The 18504-nt window shown below is 40.9% G+C and overlaps 1 protein-coding gene across 1 annotated transcript in view; it reads left to right on the forward strand.

Annotated features, from left to right (window-relative positions):
• LOC111147134 (heparan sulfate 6-O-sulfotransferase 3) overlaps positions 1 to 18504 on the forward strand; it is a 688722-nt gene that overhangs the window by 621721 nt on the left and 48497 nt on the right. The gene's annotated exons all lie outside the window — the stretch shown is intronic.

Consider the following 18504-nt stretch of genomic DNA (forward strand, 5'->3'; position numbering starts at 1 on the left):
CTGTTATCCACTTCAGATTTCATGAACACTTTCTTCCCTTGGCTTCAGGGTCTCAAAATTCAATTCCTTCTTGCCCTACTTATCATCACTGGGTATTCTATCTCAATCTCATTGTTTGATCCTTCTCTGACCACCTCAAGGACCTGAAACATTGAGTTTTCCCCAGATCCTGGATTTCTAAAGGATCCTCCCCTCATATTCTGAGTTCTTAGGAGATCTGAAAAAAAAAAATCAACATTTTTGTGCTTCATCATGGATTAGGTGTAAAAAAAATGGGCTTTAAGTTCTCTACTCAGATGTTGTCCAATATACCATATGTCTCTCTAGTTTTATTTATCCTGCTGCTTGAATGGTGTTTATTTTCTCACTTGATTTGTTTCCTATTTGAAAACAGCTGTCAGAGTTGCCTTTAGAATGTGTGTGCTTGTATTTCAGATATTTATTGAGTACACTTTGCATGTATTCTCTTACATAATCTTTACAAGGGCCCTAGGAAATAGTGGTTATTATTCCTTTATTGACAGAAAATTGGAGCTTGAAGAGTTTAAGTGTTCACACAGTTGATGGCAAAGTCAGGCTCAAACCCCACGTCTTACTCCACTGCTGTTGCTCTCTATAAATGTGGGTGTTACAATGAGCATTTCTAAAGTGAACAGGAATTTGGGGTCATTTGGTTTGGACTTGTAGAGTGCCTTTGGCTGTAAGCAACAGAGAACTCCGTTCACCTGGAATAAATAATGGGCTTTATCATCTTCATGAAAGGAACTCCAGAGCTATATCATAGTAAGATCAGTGCTCAGAATATCATCAAATATCCATCTCCCTTCAGCACTTGTTCTGCTGTTCTCTGTGTTGGCTTCATCTAAAGGCAGTTTTTCCTTGTAACTTTAAGATAGCTGAAAGAGTTACAGAAGCATATCAAAGTACAACCTCATCTCACAATAGAAAAGGAGATATTTCAGAAATATCTGATTTATGAAATGTATCAGGAAGGAAAAACTTTCTGAAGACCTCCAGGAGACATCTTATCACATCTCACTGACTACATACCCATCTGTGAACTCCCCACCTCGGCAACAATTTCTAATGGCTGAAATTTATCAGGACCTCTTGATTCCTGGGGAAGAAGAGAGGGTTAGAAACCAGAAGAAAGTTAAGGGTTGGACATTATGAAAGAAAGGAAGTTGACTACTGTGTAGATAACCAAGAGGTCTACTCCATGTCTCAAGGAGTCTTTCAAGTATAATATCTGTAACTGCCCACCTGTTTGTGTATATTCCATCTTGAAGCCATTTCCCCTTAAAAAAAACAAGACCTTTCTTTGTTAATAACAACTTTTCAGCTGTTCTTCTTACATACTTTTTTCTTTTTTCTTTTTTATTAACATACAATGTATTATTAGCCCCAGGGGTACAGGTCTGTGAATCGCCAGGTTTACACACTTCACAGCACTCATCATAGCACATACCCTCCCCAATGTCAATAACCCAACCACCCTCTCTTTACCCCCCCTTCCCCCAACAACCCTCAGTTTGTTTTGTGAGATTAAGAGTCTCTTATGGTTTGTCTCCCTCCCAATCCCATCTTGTTTCATTTTTTCCTTCCCTGCTCCCCAAGCCCCCCACATTGCCTCTCAAATTCTTCATATCAGGGAGATCATATGATAATTGTCTTTCTCTGGCTGACTTATTTCACTCAACATAATACCCTCTAGTTGCAACCACATCACTGCAAATGGCAAGATTTCATTTCTTTTGATGGCTGCATAGTATTCCATTGTATATATTTACCACATCTTTTTTATCCATTCATCTGTTGATGGACATTTAGGTTCTTTCCATAGTTTGGCTGTTGTGGACATTACTGCTATAGACATTCGGGTGCACATGACCTTTCGGATCACTGCGTTTGTATCTTTAGGGTAAATACCCAGGGTCATAGGGTAGCTCTATTTTCAACTTTTTGAGGAACCTCCATGCAGTTTTCCAGAGTGGTTGCACCAGCTTGCGTTCCCACCAATAGTGTAGGAGAGTTCCCCTTTCTCCGCATTCTCGTCAGCATCTGTCATTTCCTGAATTGTTAATTTTAGCTATTCTGACTGGTGTGAGGTGGTATCTCATTGTGGTTTTGATCTGTATTTCCCTAATGCCGAGTAATATGGAGCACTTTTTCCTGCGTCTGTTGGCCATCTGGATGTCTTCTTTGCAGAAATATCTGTTCGTGTCCTCTGCCCATTTTGTGATTGGATTATTTGCTCTTTGGGTGTTGTTACATACCTTTTTTATCCTAGAAGTCTAATTAGCTACTTTGTTGTCAAGAGCCTTAAATAAAACATGCTTTCTGTGGAACCAGGAATAGTTATTTATCCATCATTTTTGTCTGTGACTGTTCTGTGTAGAATTTCCAATTTTTCAAAACACGCTGGTCTACAATTGAACACATTCCCAAACTATCCAGAGGCTCATGCAATTTTAAAGATTGTCCTTAGAAACAAGTTGTCTGAGTTTCATAATCTCTGATCATAACTAACAATTTGAACACCTTCTAGTGACATTCCCTTGTTAATAGTATCTGTGACTCAAATGCCCCATGCTGGTCTCACTTCATTCTTATTTATAGAATATTCACATTTTTAAATACTTTCCCTCAGCTCTTTCCTTTGACTCTAAAGCAAACCATACTTTCAGGTGGGATTATAAAGCCTCCCTAAAAAGTACCTCGCCATTCTGCATATCCAGTTATGTTGCAGACAAATTCTTTCCTCAGTTCACATGACACTACAGAATCTCCCTCTCATTCAAAGACATGGAAACTGACAATTACTGTCTCACCCCGACTCTTTGTCCTACTTTAAGACACGGTCTTTCACGTCAAGAGGACTTTTATACGACGGATTCCAATCTCTTCCCAAAACTCTGGTTGTCAGTTACCCATGGGATACAGTGAATGGCCTCATCCCCCTTCCTCCCTCAGGAAAGCCTGGATAAGAGTTTGTTGACAAGAGCCAACACTTTGTGTCACAATCATCCAGCATCCTTCAAATCCTCTTAGCATGTACTCCCTATAGTTGTTAATCCTCGAGAATTTGATAAAGTGAAAATAACAATACTTCTCATCTTGCAGAGTTGACAACTAACTAATTAGCCAATTAACTCATTGAGCCAGATTTGTCCCAGTAACTTAAGAGCTTTGGGAGGTATATTAATCCTTTAAGGCCACTGGAGCAACATTTGCAGCTAATGGGCCCATATCCCTAACTTACTACCAGGGAGGGACTGGGGTATTGTTAGGGAATAGAAGTTATTAATCCTCACTGTACCCAGAGGAGCAGGTAAGAATGACTTTGCACAAATCGAAGAGAAAATGTGTTTCATTTTGGTTTTCACTTTTAAGACAAAAATAGACTCTGAGCTAAAAGCCAAAATTGGAACTCAAATTTTCTGGCATACAGACTCTATTCAAACTTGAAATCTTGCCAGAATTTGTTTATTTGTTTATAGTTTGAGATCCAATACTGAGAGTGGAGAGGCAAGAAATTTTGTCCTGGGGCATGGGTAATTCTAGCATTGGAATTTTTGACAGCAGCAGAGGAAAATTAGGATTCCTTTTTGCTCCACAGTCTGCTTAAATGAGCACTTATTAAGTCATGTGGAATATAACTCTAGATGATGTTCGTGATTTGAGTGGGGGTGAAGGTACAAAACAAATAAATAAATAAAAGACCTTTTCAACATGGTTCCTGGTCTGCAGAACAGAAAAGACTTTGGTCGTGTAGTGGGTCCTGCTCTCAAAAGACTGCAGCTTATCTGAAGGAAAACTATTGAAGACCCATCTCTCCCTCTAACTGTAGCAGGAGGCTGGACATGCCTTTTTGCACATCCTGGGCACCGGACATTGCTCAAAGGATTGCACCTGAAACATGGGTTTACTAGCTTGAAGCCTGAGCAGTAGAGCATTTGCCTGTGTTGGCATTCCTGGTGAGGTTCCAGTTCTCTCGTGCTAAGGCAAATGGTTTAGAGTCAAGTTACCAAACCCAAACCGAGAAAAAAAGGAGTGTAAAGCCAGAGGTTGGGGTAATAGTGTGGGGATGGAAAGATACACAGCTGGAGTGATCAGAAGAGAGAAAAGTCAGTCTCTGTAGAGGAATGGAGGGCAGATGGCAACGCCAAGTGTACTTTATGTGACTTCTGAGCCACGTGGTATAAAGAGGGAGGAGGGAAGTGTCTTGAGCATTTAAGGGTAGAGCCTGGGCCTTACAAATGTATTTACACACTTATGTTCGTTACACATACAACGCCATAAATCTTCAAAGGCTCTGCGTCTGGCTGCTCCCTCTTCTTACCCCCACAGATTAATCACAGCTACCTTTGGGAATAAGAAGAAATCGACTTTTTCTTTCTTTAAAAATAATATTAAAATCCCTGCTTCTATCAGTTTGGGTATGCGATATTTAGGTTACCTAGCAGTACACAACACCCCGGGAAGACTTTCTTTCTTTCTTTCTTTCTTTCTTTCTTTCTTTCTTTCTTTCCAGCTATTATGGTCTGTTCTCTCTGGGTCCTTCCTTCCTCGATGAAGTTTCTGCACCACATAAGAAGGAAAGCTTTCATTTCAACAATAAGCAGCATGGAACATGGCAGAAAGCACATCAAACTCTTTGACGGGACTGCGTAGGAATTCAGCAAAAGAGAAGCCTCAGTGGCCTTCTAGACAAAAAAGGGCCAGAACTAAGCTTTAAAACACAAAAATTCTTTCTGCTTTGCTACTTTGAGTGCAAGTCATTCCACTTCTCTGTGATCCATGTTTGCCCTTTGAAAACTCATGTACGTATGTATGTGAGTATTGATAACTCACTTGGTTCCACAAAGATTGTAAGCCAACGTCTAATACTATGAACTAAAAAATACTTGGGAATGTGTGAAATGAGAAAAGTAAGAGGGGAAAAAAAGAAACATGTAAATGGGAAAAAATGGTTCAAGGAAAAAGTAAGAGTAAGAAAAATCAGGATAAAGTTAGGGTTACTTTGTCCTTAAAGTAACTTCACTTGGAGAGGAGGTCAGGAAAGTTTTGGCACTTTCCAGTCACAGATATCAAGAGGGTACTATGACAGTGATGTTGGTGACAAACAGTCAGTACTTATTAATTGCTTACCATACACCAAGCATGATGCTAAGCAAGCATTTTATTGTTATCCCATTTTATATTTTCTTAAACTTTTTGAAGTAAATAATATCATTATCCTCATCTTTCTAATAAGGAGCCAAGACTTGACAATATGATAGAAATAAAGAGAGTTGCAAAGGAAGAAAATAGGGAGCTTAGTATTGTTCCATGGGCCACTAACAAGAAGAATGCAATGTAGTGAACAATACCCTCAAAAATATTTTTCTGGTGAATCTTACTGAGTTAAGAAGCATTGGAAAGACTATTCAGTTGCTACAATGTTACAATGTTACATTTATGTCCAGGTAAAGTTTGCTAATGAAATTCTAGAAGCTACACAACTTTGTTCCAGGTATGCAAGCCTCTCCTGCTACAGTCTAACTCAAGGATTTATTTTAGGGTATCTAGAAGGGTGAGTAGTTCTATCTTCAAAGCAATGTTCCACAAATCCTACTTCAGAGTGTTTATTAAGTATTTATGCTCCCTGAAAAATATCTGGAATTGTAGATGTCTATACCACTTGTTAAATACAGCCCACAGCTAGAAGAGGGATTGACTCCATCTTATAAATGTGGTGGAGACTAACAAGGACACATAAGCACACTTATGTATAAGGTCACTGTAAAGTCACCCAGGGCATGTCCATGGGTAGAACCAAAACACTTTTTATAAAGCATTTTTGAAATGTTTCCAAGTCCCAGAAGAATGAATAATCAAATTTCAATTAATTTATGTATTCCTGCACTCATGGGAACGTTATTGAGATGTGTCTGGTATTAGACGCATAATGGAGACAAAACATATCCAGCCCCTCTCATCACTGAGCATATGATCTACTAATAGAGACTGATAATTAAATAGGTCATTAACGCAAAACACAATAGAACCAGGATCAGATAGAGTCATGGTGCAGGGCAGCGCCCATCACAGGTAACTGCTTTATTTTGAGAGCAGGTGAGAGCAGACTTTCTGAGGACATGACATTTAAGTTGAAATTGAAAAGAATATTAAGATTGAGTCAGGTTATAATCACAATAATCCTGGTTTTGAGGAAAAAAAAAAAAACATGTTAAAGCAAACATCACAAAATCTTTACCTGGGTCATGTAAAAAAAAATCAGCACCAGTAAAGCACTCACTGTACTTTCCATCTTCTTGGTTACCAGACTGTCAAGTGTAGTCTTAATTACCTAGATGGATTGATGTACATATAAGATAAAATAACTATGAATCTGTTGAATGTTGGCTATTCAATTGCAGATTATAAATGTTCAATTATGTTCTTAGACTTGGACAGATTCTAGGATGTCCAAGCTTTTTCTAAGTTCCTATTTGCCAAGCCTGTATCTTCACCAGATAAAATTACCTACTAGCTCCCCTCTTACATGGACTTCCCCGCAGGAGGAATATCATAAAGGTTAAGAGCAAGGGTTCTGGCTCAGAAATATCTGGGTTCATCTGCTCCTTATTAGCTGTATGGCCTTGTCTAAATAATTTCAACTCCCTCCAGCTTGATTTCTAAGCCTCTGGAAGGTGCAAATGCCAATTTTAATCATTTGTTAAGCATCACTTGTGCAGAACAAGTGGACTCCAGCACATGAGAAAATGAACACAGTTCTTGGCCCATGGCAAGCACTCCAGAAGATGATGGTTGTTATTCCAGTAATGTCAGACACTGAACTCTGTCTTCCCCCATCTAAAGTCCTCATTGAGTCCTGACCCTCCTATTATGGGTTAAATTATGTCCCCCTCGAATTCATATGTTGAAATCCTAACCCCCAGTACCTAAGAATATGACTTGTTGGGACATAGATTCTTTGCAGATGTGATTAACTAAAATGAGATCGTCCTGGGGTAAAGTGTGCTCCTGATTCAATGTAACTGGTGTCCCTATAAAAAGGGGGAATTTGGACACAGACACACACTTGTGGGAAGTGTCATGTGAACTGAAGACAGAGATTGGGGTGATGCATCTACAAGCCAGGAAACACCACAGATAGCCAGCAGAACAGTAGAAGCTGGGAAAGAACCTAGACCAGATCTTCCCCCAGCACCTTCAGAGGGAGCAGAGCCCAGCCAACACCTTGATCTGGCCTCCAAACTGCTGGACAATAGATTTTTATTGTTTGAGCCTCCCATTCTGGTACTTTGTTATGGCAGACCTAGAAAACTAATACCAGCACCTCCCATTCCCAAGCCAGAAACCTGGGAGCCACCTCGACCCTCTTTCTCTTCTGTCAACCACCCCATCCAGTAACCATGTTCAGCCATCCCTGGCTCTCTCATCCTGTACCTTAGCTGACGTCTATCCCTTCAGCTCACACAGATGGCTCCATCAGGATTCAATCAGGGAACTAAACCACTCTGCATATTAAGGAGTTTGTCATAAGAATAAGAACTTTCACAACTGTGAGAGAAGCTGGGAAAAGTGAAGATCTGAAAAGGAGAACTTTAAAATCAAAGAAAAATCCCTGACCAGTCTTGGTGTGGCTGAATGGGTGGAAGCTCGCAAGGGAGATCCTGAAGGATGGCACAAGCAGTTGCACAGTGGGGCCATGAGGTGGTTGGTGTAGGAAGCCTATGGAAGGTTCCTGACTCCTCATGGAAGTTGGCTCTGGGAGTTTCCATGCGGTGTGGGTCTGGAGGTGCTGGGGGTCAGCAGGGCCGCTGTCAGCACCAAGATGCTGGTATAGAATGGGTGACAGGCCAGAGGAAAGCCTGCCCGCACCTCTGCATGTGCCTCAGCTCCTAACCAATGAGGACCTTCAGGGTGTAATTCAGCTTCAGTTCCAACTCCAAATCTCAAATCATTTGCTTTGCAGAACTCTAACCTGGCCCATCCAGAGGAAGGAATTCTGAGCAATGTCGCTCGCAAATTGACAATCAAACACATAGTGAAGCTGTAGCAAATTCTCACAAACTTCGTGACTAAAAATGACAGAAATGTATTCTCTCACAGATCTAGAAGCCAGATTTTTGAAATCAGTCTCAGTGGACCCAAACCAAGGTGTTAGCTGGGCCATCCTCCTGCCAGAGGCTCTAGGGGAGACTCTGCTCCTAGCCTCTCCCAGCGTCTGGTGGCTGTGGGTATTCCTTACCCTGTGGCTGTGTCACACTGCATTGTGATTTTGAGCTTCCATTTGAAAATCTGGACCCTTCATGCCTACTGACCTGTTTATTTCTGCCTTGACCTCTCAGTTTGGCCCATAGTAGATAAGAAGTCAGTGTTTGGAGAACTCTCCCTGGTCGTGGGCTGTATCAGTCAGTATTATACTCCCTGATGTATCTGTCAGTGAACCAGTCCATCATTTCTACAGGCTTCCTATACCTCCTCCTCCCCCTAAATTCCTTTTCTGCCCAAGTCAGCTACAGTTGGTTTCTCTTGACTGCCATCAAGAACCCAGCCAAAATGCTGGAAAGTTTTAGAAATATCGATTGCGTCCTAAATCAAAACAACATCCCTTTAACAGTTTTGGTGAAAGAAGCTTTGTTTTGTATAAGAATATTATACTGCACATTGTTTACCAGACTTCCATAAGCCTCAAACCATTTCTTTATCGGTAAAATGGGGATACTTTCTTTTAGCATTATTTTGAACATAGAATGGATTATTCAACCAGTACGTGTTGGGTGTTTATTTTTTGTCAGTCACTGTGCAATGTGTTTGGGATACATGTAAAACATTGGAAAACATCAAATGAGTGTTTGATAAAATATGAGTGCTTGATAAAACCAACAGCTAAGGATGTAGAATTTGAAATGATTGTCATAAGAATGAACCTGGGTAAATAAGAAGTTCAAAACTTTTTGTATAGTGGTGCAAAGTGAAAGTATGCCATATTTTAAATATAATTTAGGAAGATAATCAATGCCTACATGTACTATTAAACATCTAATACATGCTCTTAACTGAGGTAGAGTGGGTGAATGATTTCCAAAAAGACAATTTCTGGTCTCAGAAGACATAAGACACATGTACGTGAAATAATCATTTGAAATGTGTTGGAATTTGATCCTGCCAAATAAAGAAAATTAAAAAAATACAAGTTCTAAGTGAAGGGAAAAAGACCCCGCTGTCATCCAGCTGGTTTCTGTGGGAACAGCAACAGAGGGGGTATTTGAGCTCAGCCTTTAGTACTAATAGAATTTGAAAAAATACGTCTGCTGGTCATGAATGCTATTTACTGATATTTTTCCCATTTGGGCTGCTGAGGGAGTTGTACATGCTGATTTCACTGTGGCTGGGTGGGACCATGTGACTATTTTTAATGAATGAATGGAGAACAAAAGTGACATGTGTCACTTGCAGGTCAAGCACATGACTGCCAACGTGAGTCTCCCTGAGCTCTCTTCCTCCCCTGGCATGGCAACCAACAGCATTGAACATGGCTACTTTGCCTGCTGACTCTGTAGTGTGTAAGATAAGGCCAGCTCCGTGCTACCTCCTGAGAGGCACCTGACTTGCACAAAAAGTAATAAGCCTTTGTTGTTTTGAGCCACTGAGAATTAGGGGTTGTTTCGTTACTGTGTATAACCCAACTTATTCTTACTGACTCAGCACTTGTGGAAGAAAAGGCAAAAGGGAAAGCATAGCTGTGGGAATGTAGAATCTTAAGTATGTCAAATCCTTGAAAAAACTAAATTTTGAAAGGAAGTACGTTCAAAAAAAAGGCGAAGGAGCACAGATTGCAAATTTTGCATGTCCGAGTAAGAAGTGGGGACTTCTTTCAGGAGCTTGGTAGTGGTTTTGAGAAGTTAATATGATGATTCATATGAAGGCAGTGGTCCGAGGCATTCAAGAAGGGAGCCCCGCCAGGCTTCTGCAGAGTGCAGATGAGATGGGGGAAGAATTTTCCTAAACTGGGAGCATTCCTCTCTTTTAAATCACACACACACACACACACACACACACACACACACACACACACACACACAAGCAGGGAGCCTGCTTCCCTCTCTCCCTCTCCGCCTGCCTCTTTGTCTACTTGTGATCTCTCTCTGTCAAATAAATAAATAAAATCTTTAAAAAAAAATAAAACCTCTGATCTTACTTACACTGTTGTTTTGTTTTGTTTTGTTTTGTTTTGTTTGGAAGGACATTTAAATCCTGTCTAGCTCACCAAGATTGCAATTCAAGTTGAGGTACTGGGAAAATGAATCATAAACTGCAGGCCTCGATGCCCTATTGTCCAATCCCAGAATGGAAATGTGGTTATTGGAATGTATTGCTGAATAATGCAATTAATTTTAAAAGCCTGTGCTTAGAGCAGGAGACTAAGGCAAAGAATTAGAACTGCGAGATCAGGAAGCAGAGCATACAGAGGGCAAAGCATGGAGATTGTTCTCAGTGGCAGGCATGGAGCACAATTCCTAAGCCAGGGCTGAGCTCTGGAACTCCAGCAGTTAGAACTGAGGGAGAATGGATATACTAAGTAGAAGAAGTAAATAAGTATCTAGGAAGAGAAAGTGGATTGTAGAGATTAAAGATCCATGCAGAGGACTGACAGCATACATAGAAAGCAGCAGTCAATACTGTTGACACTGTATGCCAAGGATTTGCTTTGGCTCAGGTTAGGCGCGATTGCCCTGCGTTAGTAAGAACCAGCAGCCTTGGTTGGACAAGCCCAAGTCTTATTGAAAGAGATAAATAGGAGGCAAAGAGCTGGACAGGGCAGTTCTTGATGCATTCATACCAGTTCCAAACTCTTTCCTGGAGAAAGAGAGAACTAATCTTCCCCAATTCCTCCTCCCTCTCTTTAGTCTAATCCTGCAGGTCTTAACCCTGGGGTGAGAGGCATTTTCAGAATGGAGCGAATGCTAGAGACCCACTCCTCTCAGAACTGTGGGGGCTCATGAACCCTCAAATATCTCCCATCATTATAGCAGTTCACAGACTCCTCTCAGCCTGAGAACACAAGTCCAGAATGAGAAGAAGTCAGCTCTTCTGCGGCACACCCTAGCTTCTCTGGGGAAAAGTCAAAGGCTCTACCGCCCTATCTTAGTGTATGGTTGGGAGACAGAAGACAGAGTGGGGTTGAGCTGTGTCCTTGCCTTCTGAGTGTTCCTGGCTGCACGCTGCACGTCTACGTATGGGAGAGCTGATTCTGGCAGAGGGACAATCTTCACTGGGAAGAGGGGGGGAAGGAAGAGATATTCATCGCAGCACAATAAAACAGTAGCAGCAGCAACCACAACAACTACCACTAAGCACCGCAGGTCTGTTAAGTACCAGCCAGTATAGGATACACTTTACCAAGCTATATAAACATGATTACAGGTAATTTACTGATAAGGAAACAATCTGGAAGGAGTTTGAGCTTATCCTGAGGTTGAGAGCTAGGTCTGTCTCACTATGAGGAATTCTTCCTTCTATACCTATAATCCTACATCTTGCTTGTAGAGACAGTCTCTTTTGCACTTTACAGAGCAAAAATTTGTCTTAACATGTGAGAGTCTTCCTATTAGATGTCAGTTGCCAAGCTAAATAAAAGCTGCCATGAGTGCATAAATGCCTCTGTGAGAATTAGGAAAAGGCACTCCTTCCTCCAGGTGGATGCAGCCCAATGCCAGGACACACAGCTGTGCAAGTGAAGCATGGGCCAGATTCCAGCCCCTTGTCTCTTGGCCAGGTGCCCTTGTGCAGTGAGCGACCTACCCAACTGTACACAGCAGCCTTGAGCCAAATTCTCCAAAATGCTATCAGAGGTGAAGAGCCAAGGTCAAAGCTTTATTCTCAGGAAAAGCTGTAGTGTATTCATAACAGTTTGTCAACGATCTTGATATTCAGTAGCTGTATCTTCTTAAGCAAATTGCTCTGGAAGTTTACTCTTTTGAAAAAGCATACACTATAAAAATGGAAAGATAAAACTCTCAACAGGAAACCAGAGAAGATCATAACTCTGCTGCAGTTCAGCAAATGAAAATATATCAATAATGAGATGAAGCCCAATTCAAAACAACTTATGTTGTCTTTGGGCCTCAAAAATAATCTCTTTCCCATTATTAGGGAAAACGTGAAATTTTTTTTCATTTCTTGCAAATCCAAATCTTGTTTTCAAGAGATGATCATGTTTAGCTAAAATTGCTTCCACTTAGCTATTATAGTGGAATGACAAATATGTTATTGTTGGTGTTTATTGGCATTATTATTAGTCAGTTGTCAAACCTTGAAGGAAAAATCATGGACTAAAACCCTGAAAAAGTAATCTTATTTTCATAAATATGTTCCCAAATAATTACCTCGTGTCCAATATCCACATAGCCTTAATATAAACTTCTCATGTGGAACAGGAATGGTTGTAGATAACTTAGAAATCTGTTAGGGAAATAAATAGAAATTTAAGGCGTATTTCGTGATATATTAACATCCATATTGCTTGTGAACTTTCAAGCTTGCTCCAGCTACACTGTTTGTTTTTTTAGAGTCCAGTGCTTTGCTTTGGAAAACAAAATCCATTCACCAGTCTAGCCCCGATGCTGCTTCAAGTTCTCTCTGTTTATATATGTTGATGTTCAAGTGAAGAAGGCCATTGAATTATTTAAGAAACGGAAGGCAGTAAAGTTATCCCGGAGTTAAGGATTGCCAGTTTTTCTCCCTATTCTCCAAAATGCTTGCCACGAATGTGTCACATCATTGCCAGGCAAAATGAATCCCCTCTGTTCCCATTCAGCTTTAATGTCTTTCCTTGCACATGGATGTGTGGCCACGAACTGCTGAGTGGCCATTGGCCAACTCAAAAATGGTGGACGTAAAAAGGAGGGTTTGGAGTTTGGGATGCTTTATAGAATAAAGTTAATCTGATCATTCACTTAAAATCACTTCTTCTAAGTAGAGGGAGGAGAAATGCTCCAAATACCTCAATACTAAAACTTCTGGGTCCCTATGGTGAAGGGAGAAAAAGAAAATGCACAGAAGTTATCTATGGTAAGAAAGATAAACTCTGAGAAAGGCCAGAAATTCTCCTCTGGAAGAATGGGGAGTAACACTAGACCTAGAATAACTTATAATAAAGCTGAGCAAATAATTTCAAACCATGTGCTCACATGAGGACAAAATACAGCATGTTGTTTGTTGAAGGAACAAAGAGGCTTGGGAACTAAGAGTCTTGGGTGGATATGTGGATATGATGCAAAAATGTAAAAACAGAATGTATGGCACTGAGGGAGAGCTTACTCTGAATGCACTAAGGCTGCGGGCTGGGATCACTTCTTTCTTAGGAGCCAATGGTTATAGCTAGTCTTCGAGGTCCTGATCTGGCCTGGTTTGTCTACATAATGAGTATGACCCTGCCTTCTTTTTTTTAATTTTTATTTTTAATTTGTTTATTTGACAGAGAGAGATCACAAATAGGCAGAGAAGCAGGCAGAGAGAGAGAGGGGGAAGCAGGCTCCCCGCTGAGCAGAGAGCCTGACTCGGGACTTGATCCCAGGACTCTGGGATCATGACCTGAGCAGAAGGCAGAGGCTTTAACCCACTGAGCCACCCAGGTGCCCCTGACCCTGCCTTCTTTAACCACCTGTCTCATTTGGGCATCAGCACCCCACCAGCTGAACATCGTGAAGTTTTCATTGCCACCGAAATTTTCATTTTTGAAAACATTTTTGCCTGAAGTTTTCATTTTTATCCAATATTTTAGTGTCATACAGGCTGTAGCATTCTCTGATATGTTCTACCTTGTCTTCATTTCTTTCTCCGGGTTTGAAATTCCAAATAGTTTCTATTTTTCTATTAGGAAATGGTGAATCCCACAGCCCATTACCACCACCACAGCCCATCCTAACTATGGGGTATTAGACACATAAAAGACATTTCTTCTCTCTTGTGAAAGGACAAAGAATCTTTGAGGGGTTTGGGCAATGATATCTTAGTTTATGGACAGGATGGAGCCACGGAGTCTTTGTAAGGCAATTTGAGACAATATAAAGCAATTCCTTTTGCTGGGGGATTAGCAGCACAGGGCTCAGCCAGGAGAACTGAAGTAGGAGGAGGAGACATAATTAAACAGAGCCCAGGAGCAACATGTGGAAGAACTTTGCATCACAAGATCACATTAAAGCTGTTGCTGGTTGGCTTAAGAAGAGGGTGCCTTACAATCATCATATTTGTTGTGTCATTGATTTTCACTTTGAACTCCCGCCGTGCAACAACCCAGCACTCACCAATGACCTCGATGACCACACCCCAAAGTGAGAAAGACTCAGTAGAAAAAGCAGAGGAGAGCTGGACCCTGGGGGCCTCCTAAACCTTGGTATTTTCAAGCTCTCCCCACTGTATTCCTTTAGTTTGTCACTAATGGGAGATTGGAGACTCAGGCCAAAATTCACTTCCTGCTGGGAGGAAAGGAGCTTGGATATAAATAGATAAGTGGCATATTCACTTGTATTGATACCTGCTTTATCTCCCCATGAGGATCTGGGGAAGGATTAATGGTGGTAATGAAAACCTTTAGGAAATGAATATGACCTGCTTAACTGACATGTCTGTGGAAAGTCGGTGCTTTGGAAACTGTAGTTAAGCAGACGTAGCACAGAGCGGGAAAAAGGGGAAAGATTTGCAACCTGCTCTTCAGGAAATGAACTTCTGAGATTTGTAACTTTTTAAATTTTTACCTGTTTATTTTTATGTATTTTGCCAAAATAACATCAAGCGTTTCTTTTGTTGTGCTAAACTGTAGTATTAGAAGTACACCTACCCTCAATGTTGTATGACAGCGTTCAGCAAACACACAATAATGTTATTCTTGCTCGTGGACAGATAAAGTAACTTGGCTTTGCTTAGAAAGCAGTGGAGGAATGGATTTCTACTTCAAACAACTGATTAGTGGGCTAAAAAGCATTGTTCAAAATGCATTTTATAGATGTTACACATTATCCTCAAGGAACCATAAATTTAAGGTGCCTCAAATTGAACATGAAAACTAGAACTTTATCAACTGACTAAATTCGTTAGACTTGATTCTCTAATTCTATTGTACCCTCTATCAAGCCTATCCTCAAGGAAGTGATAGAAATAGTGTTTCATGCAATGAAACCATAAAATTTGCCTAATAAAAAGATAACAAGGATTGAATGCTTTTGATATAGAGTACAGTATTTGAGAAAGCTCTTTGTATATCAGTGCTGTGACTCTGGAAAGAGCCTCCCAGAAGTCTGGGAAGTCAGTTTGCAAGATGGGTGGATGCTTACTTATACCAGTGAGTAAGACTGACCAGCATGGGCTTAATTAAGGAATTTAGAACCATAATGGGTCTCAAAAATGATCTAACACATAGCTGATGAGGTAACCACTGAGATCTGTGATGGTCCCGTTTTCATGTGCTACAAAGCTTAGTCCCCTAAAATTGGTTCACTCCTTTGTAATCTACCAACACAGCCACTTAACAAGGTTCGCCCAGATGGAATCTGAGCAGCAAGTGGGCAAAGAGAGCAGAGACCAGAGGCTTCGACTGTGCTAGTACATGGGGACTGGCGTAGATTCTCCTTCCAAGGCCACACAAAGATCAAAGAAAGAATGGCAGGAAAAAGAAACAGAAGCTCACACAAACAGGAAAGGAATAAAAGGGTACAAATACACAGAGGGAAAGAGACACAATAAGAGAAGGGAAGTCCTTATCTTTTTTTTTTTTAATAAACATATAATGTATTATTAGCCCCAGCAGTACAGGTCTGTGAATCGCCAGGCTTACACACTTTACAGCACTCACCATAGCACATACCCTCCCCGATGTCCATAACCCCACCACCCTCTCCCTAACCCCCCACCACCCTCTCCCTACCCCCCCACCACCCTCAGTTTGTTTTGTGACATTAAGAGTCTCTTATGGTTTGTCCCCTCCCACCCCATCTTGTTTCATTCATTCTTTTTTTTTTTTTTTTTTTTTTTTTACAGAGATCACAAGTAGGTAGAGAGGCAGGCAGAGAGAGAGGAAGGGAAGCAGGCTTCCTGCTGAGCAGAGAGCCCCATGTGGGGCTCGATCCCAGGACCCTGGGATCATGGCCTGAGCCGAAGGCAGAGGCTTTAACCCACTGAGCCACCCAGGCGCCCCTTGTTTCATTTATTCTTTTCATACCCCCCAAATCCCCACGTTGCATCTCCACTTCTGGGAAGTCCATATCTTACTGTGCACCCACTATAACCTGCACAATTCTAGACACACACACACACACACACACACACACACACACCGCACACGCACGTGTATTTCTCACAGAAGTATTGTTCAGTAGGTATTACTCCCATTTAGCATATGCAGAAACCGAGATTCAGAGTTAAAAGAATTTTCCAAAGGTCCCACTGATAGCATAGACCAGATCATGGCTGCTCCAATGCAATAAAAATCAGCCAGACTGTGTGCCAGGGTCCTTTGAGGCTCTATGACAGGGCAGCTTCTCTGTCTCCTCCCAGCACTCCAGCCACATCTTTACTGTTCTCTGAATGCCCCGGTGACTTTCTCTCCTCTGCTCCCTTGCACTCACTGTGCCCTACAGCATGAACGCCTCTTTTCCTAGTGCTCTGCACGGATGGTTCACGGTCATCCTTCCGGTCTCAATGTCCCCTCAGCCCCTCCTTCATTCTGCTCTAGCTCATCACCCTGTTCATTTTCTAGATAGCCCTAAACAGTCTATCACCATTTTATCTATCTACTATCATGTTTATCTGCTCACTATCTGAATGTGTCATAAGATTTTAAGTTTTTGTCAAAACATATATTTTATTTGCCCTACTATTCCTAGAACCCAGCACATACCTAGCAAAATAGTAAGTAACTAATAATTAGATAAATTTGGGAGGCAAGAATTCAAATTCTGATTTGCCCCCAAAGCATGTGTTCCTTCCATTAGACTGTAAGGATCTCCTATTGGTGGCTGCACAGAGGAACAGAAGATGATGACACACAGGGACAAAATGCATGCACACAACATATACACACACACTCACAACACACAAAACCCCACACACTTGCATGAGAAAACATTGCAAAATTAGGAAAGTTTGACATGTGACCAAAAAAGACTTTTAAAATTTACGTAAAATAAAATTGACTTATTTTCTCATTTAAATTCAATTAATCAATGCATGGTACATCATTAGTTTTTGATAGACTGTTCAGTGATTCATAGTTAAAGATAACACCCAGTGCTCATCACCACAGGGGCTCTCCTTATTGTCCACCCCCCAGTTACCCCATCCCCCTACCCACCTCCCTTTCTGCAACCCTCAGTTTCCTGAAGTCAAGAGTCTCATACGGTTTGTCTCCCTCCCTTATTTCTTCCCCTTCAGTTTTCCCTCCCTTCCCCTATTGTCCTCTGCCCTGATCCTTATGTCCCACCTATGAGTGAAACCATATGATAACCATCTTTCTCTGCTTGACTTATTTCACTTAGCATAACACCTTTCAGTTAAAATTGACTTTCTTTTTAAAAATGTACAATTCTGTGAGTTTTAGCACATGTATGGATTCTTGTAACCATCTTCACAACCAGAGCAAAAGACCAGTTTCAAAGCAGTTAAGTCGTGTAAGTGGAACCTTTCCCTTCATCCAACCCCTGATAAACACTGATCTCTTCTCCTTCACTGGAGTTTGACCTTTTCAGAATGGCATAAATGAAATCATATAGCATATAGCTTTTTGAAATGGAGTTTTACTCATTAGCACAACTCCCTTGAGAACCGTCTAATTTGTTGCGTGTATTGATATGTGTCATCGTTAAATAAGTGTCCATTGTACGGATGTACCACAGTGTATTCGTTTATTCGTTCACCCGTTGATGGACATTTGTGTGGTTTCCAATTTTTGACTGTTATGGACCAGCCATATATCATATACAGGTTTCTGTGTGAACATAAGTTTTTATTTCTCTGGGGTGAATGTGTAGGCATGGGATGGCTGGTTCAGTCCATTCTTACCACAAGAGTGGTAAATGCATGTTTAGCTTAGTAAGAAACCGCCAAAATGTTTCCCAGGTTGTCTGTGACAGTTTGCATTCTCAGCAGCAGTGTGCGAAAGTGACAGATGCTCCCCGCCCTTACCAGCTCTCGGCACGATCATTTACATGTGCACGTATGTACATATGTATGTACTTATTCGTTTTAGCCATTCTAATATGTGTGTCATGGTGTCGCATTTGGTTTGAATTTGCATTTCCTTTACTTTTCATGTGTTTATTTTTATCTCTGTATATTTTTTACCACAATGTATGTTCAGATATCTTGCCCATTTTAAAAATTGAGGTTTTTGTCTTATAATTGCATGATAAGAGTCTTTTATGTATTTTGTAATCGGACTTTTTTGGTATGACATGTAATTTGCAAATATTTTCTCCAGCCTGTGACTTATCTATT

This window comes from Enhydra lutris, unplaced genomic scaffold (genome assembly GCF_002288905.1).
Source record: "Enhydra lutris kenyoni isolate GAN:26980312 unplaced genomic scaffold, ASM228890v2 scaffoldscaffold15, whole genome shotgun sequence".
NCBI classification, from domain to species: Eukaryota; Metazoa; Chordata; class Mammalia; order Carnivora; family Mustelidae; genus Enhydra; species Enhydra lutris.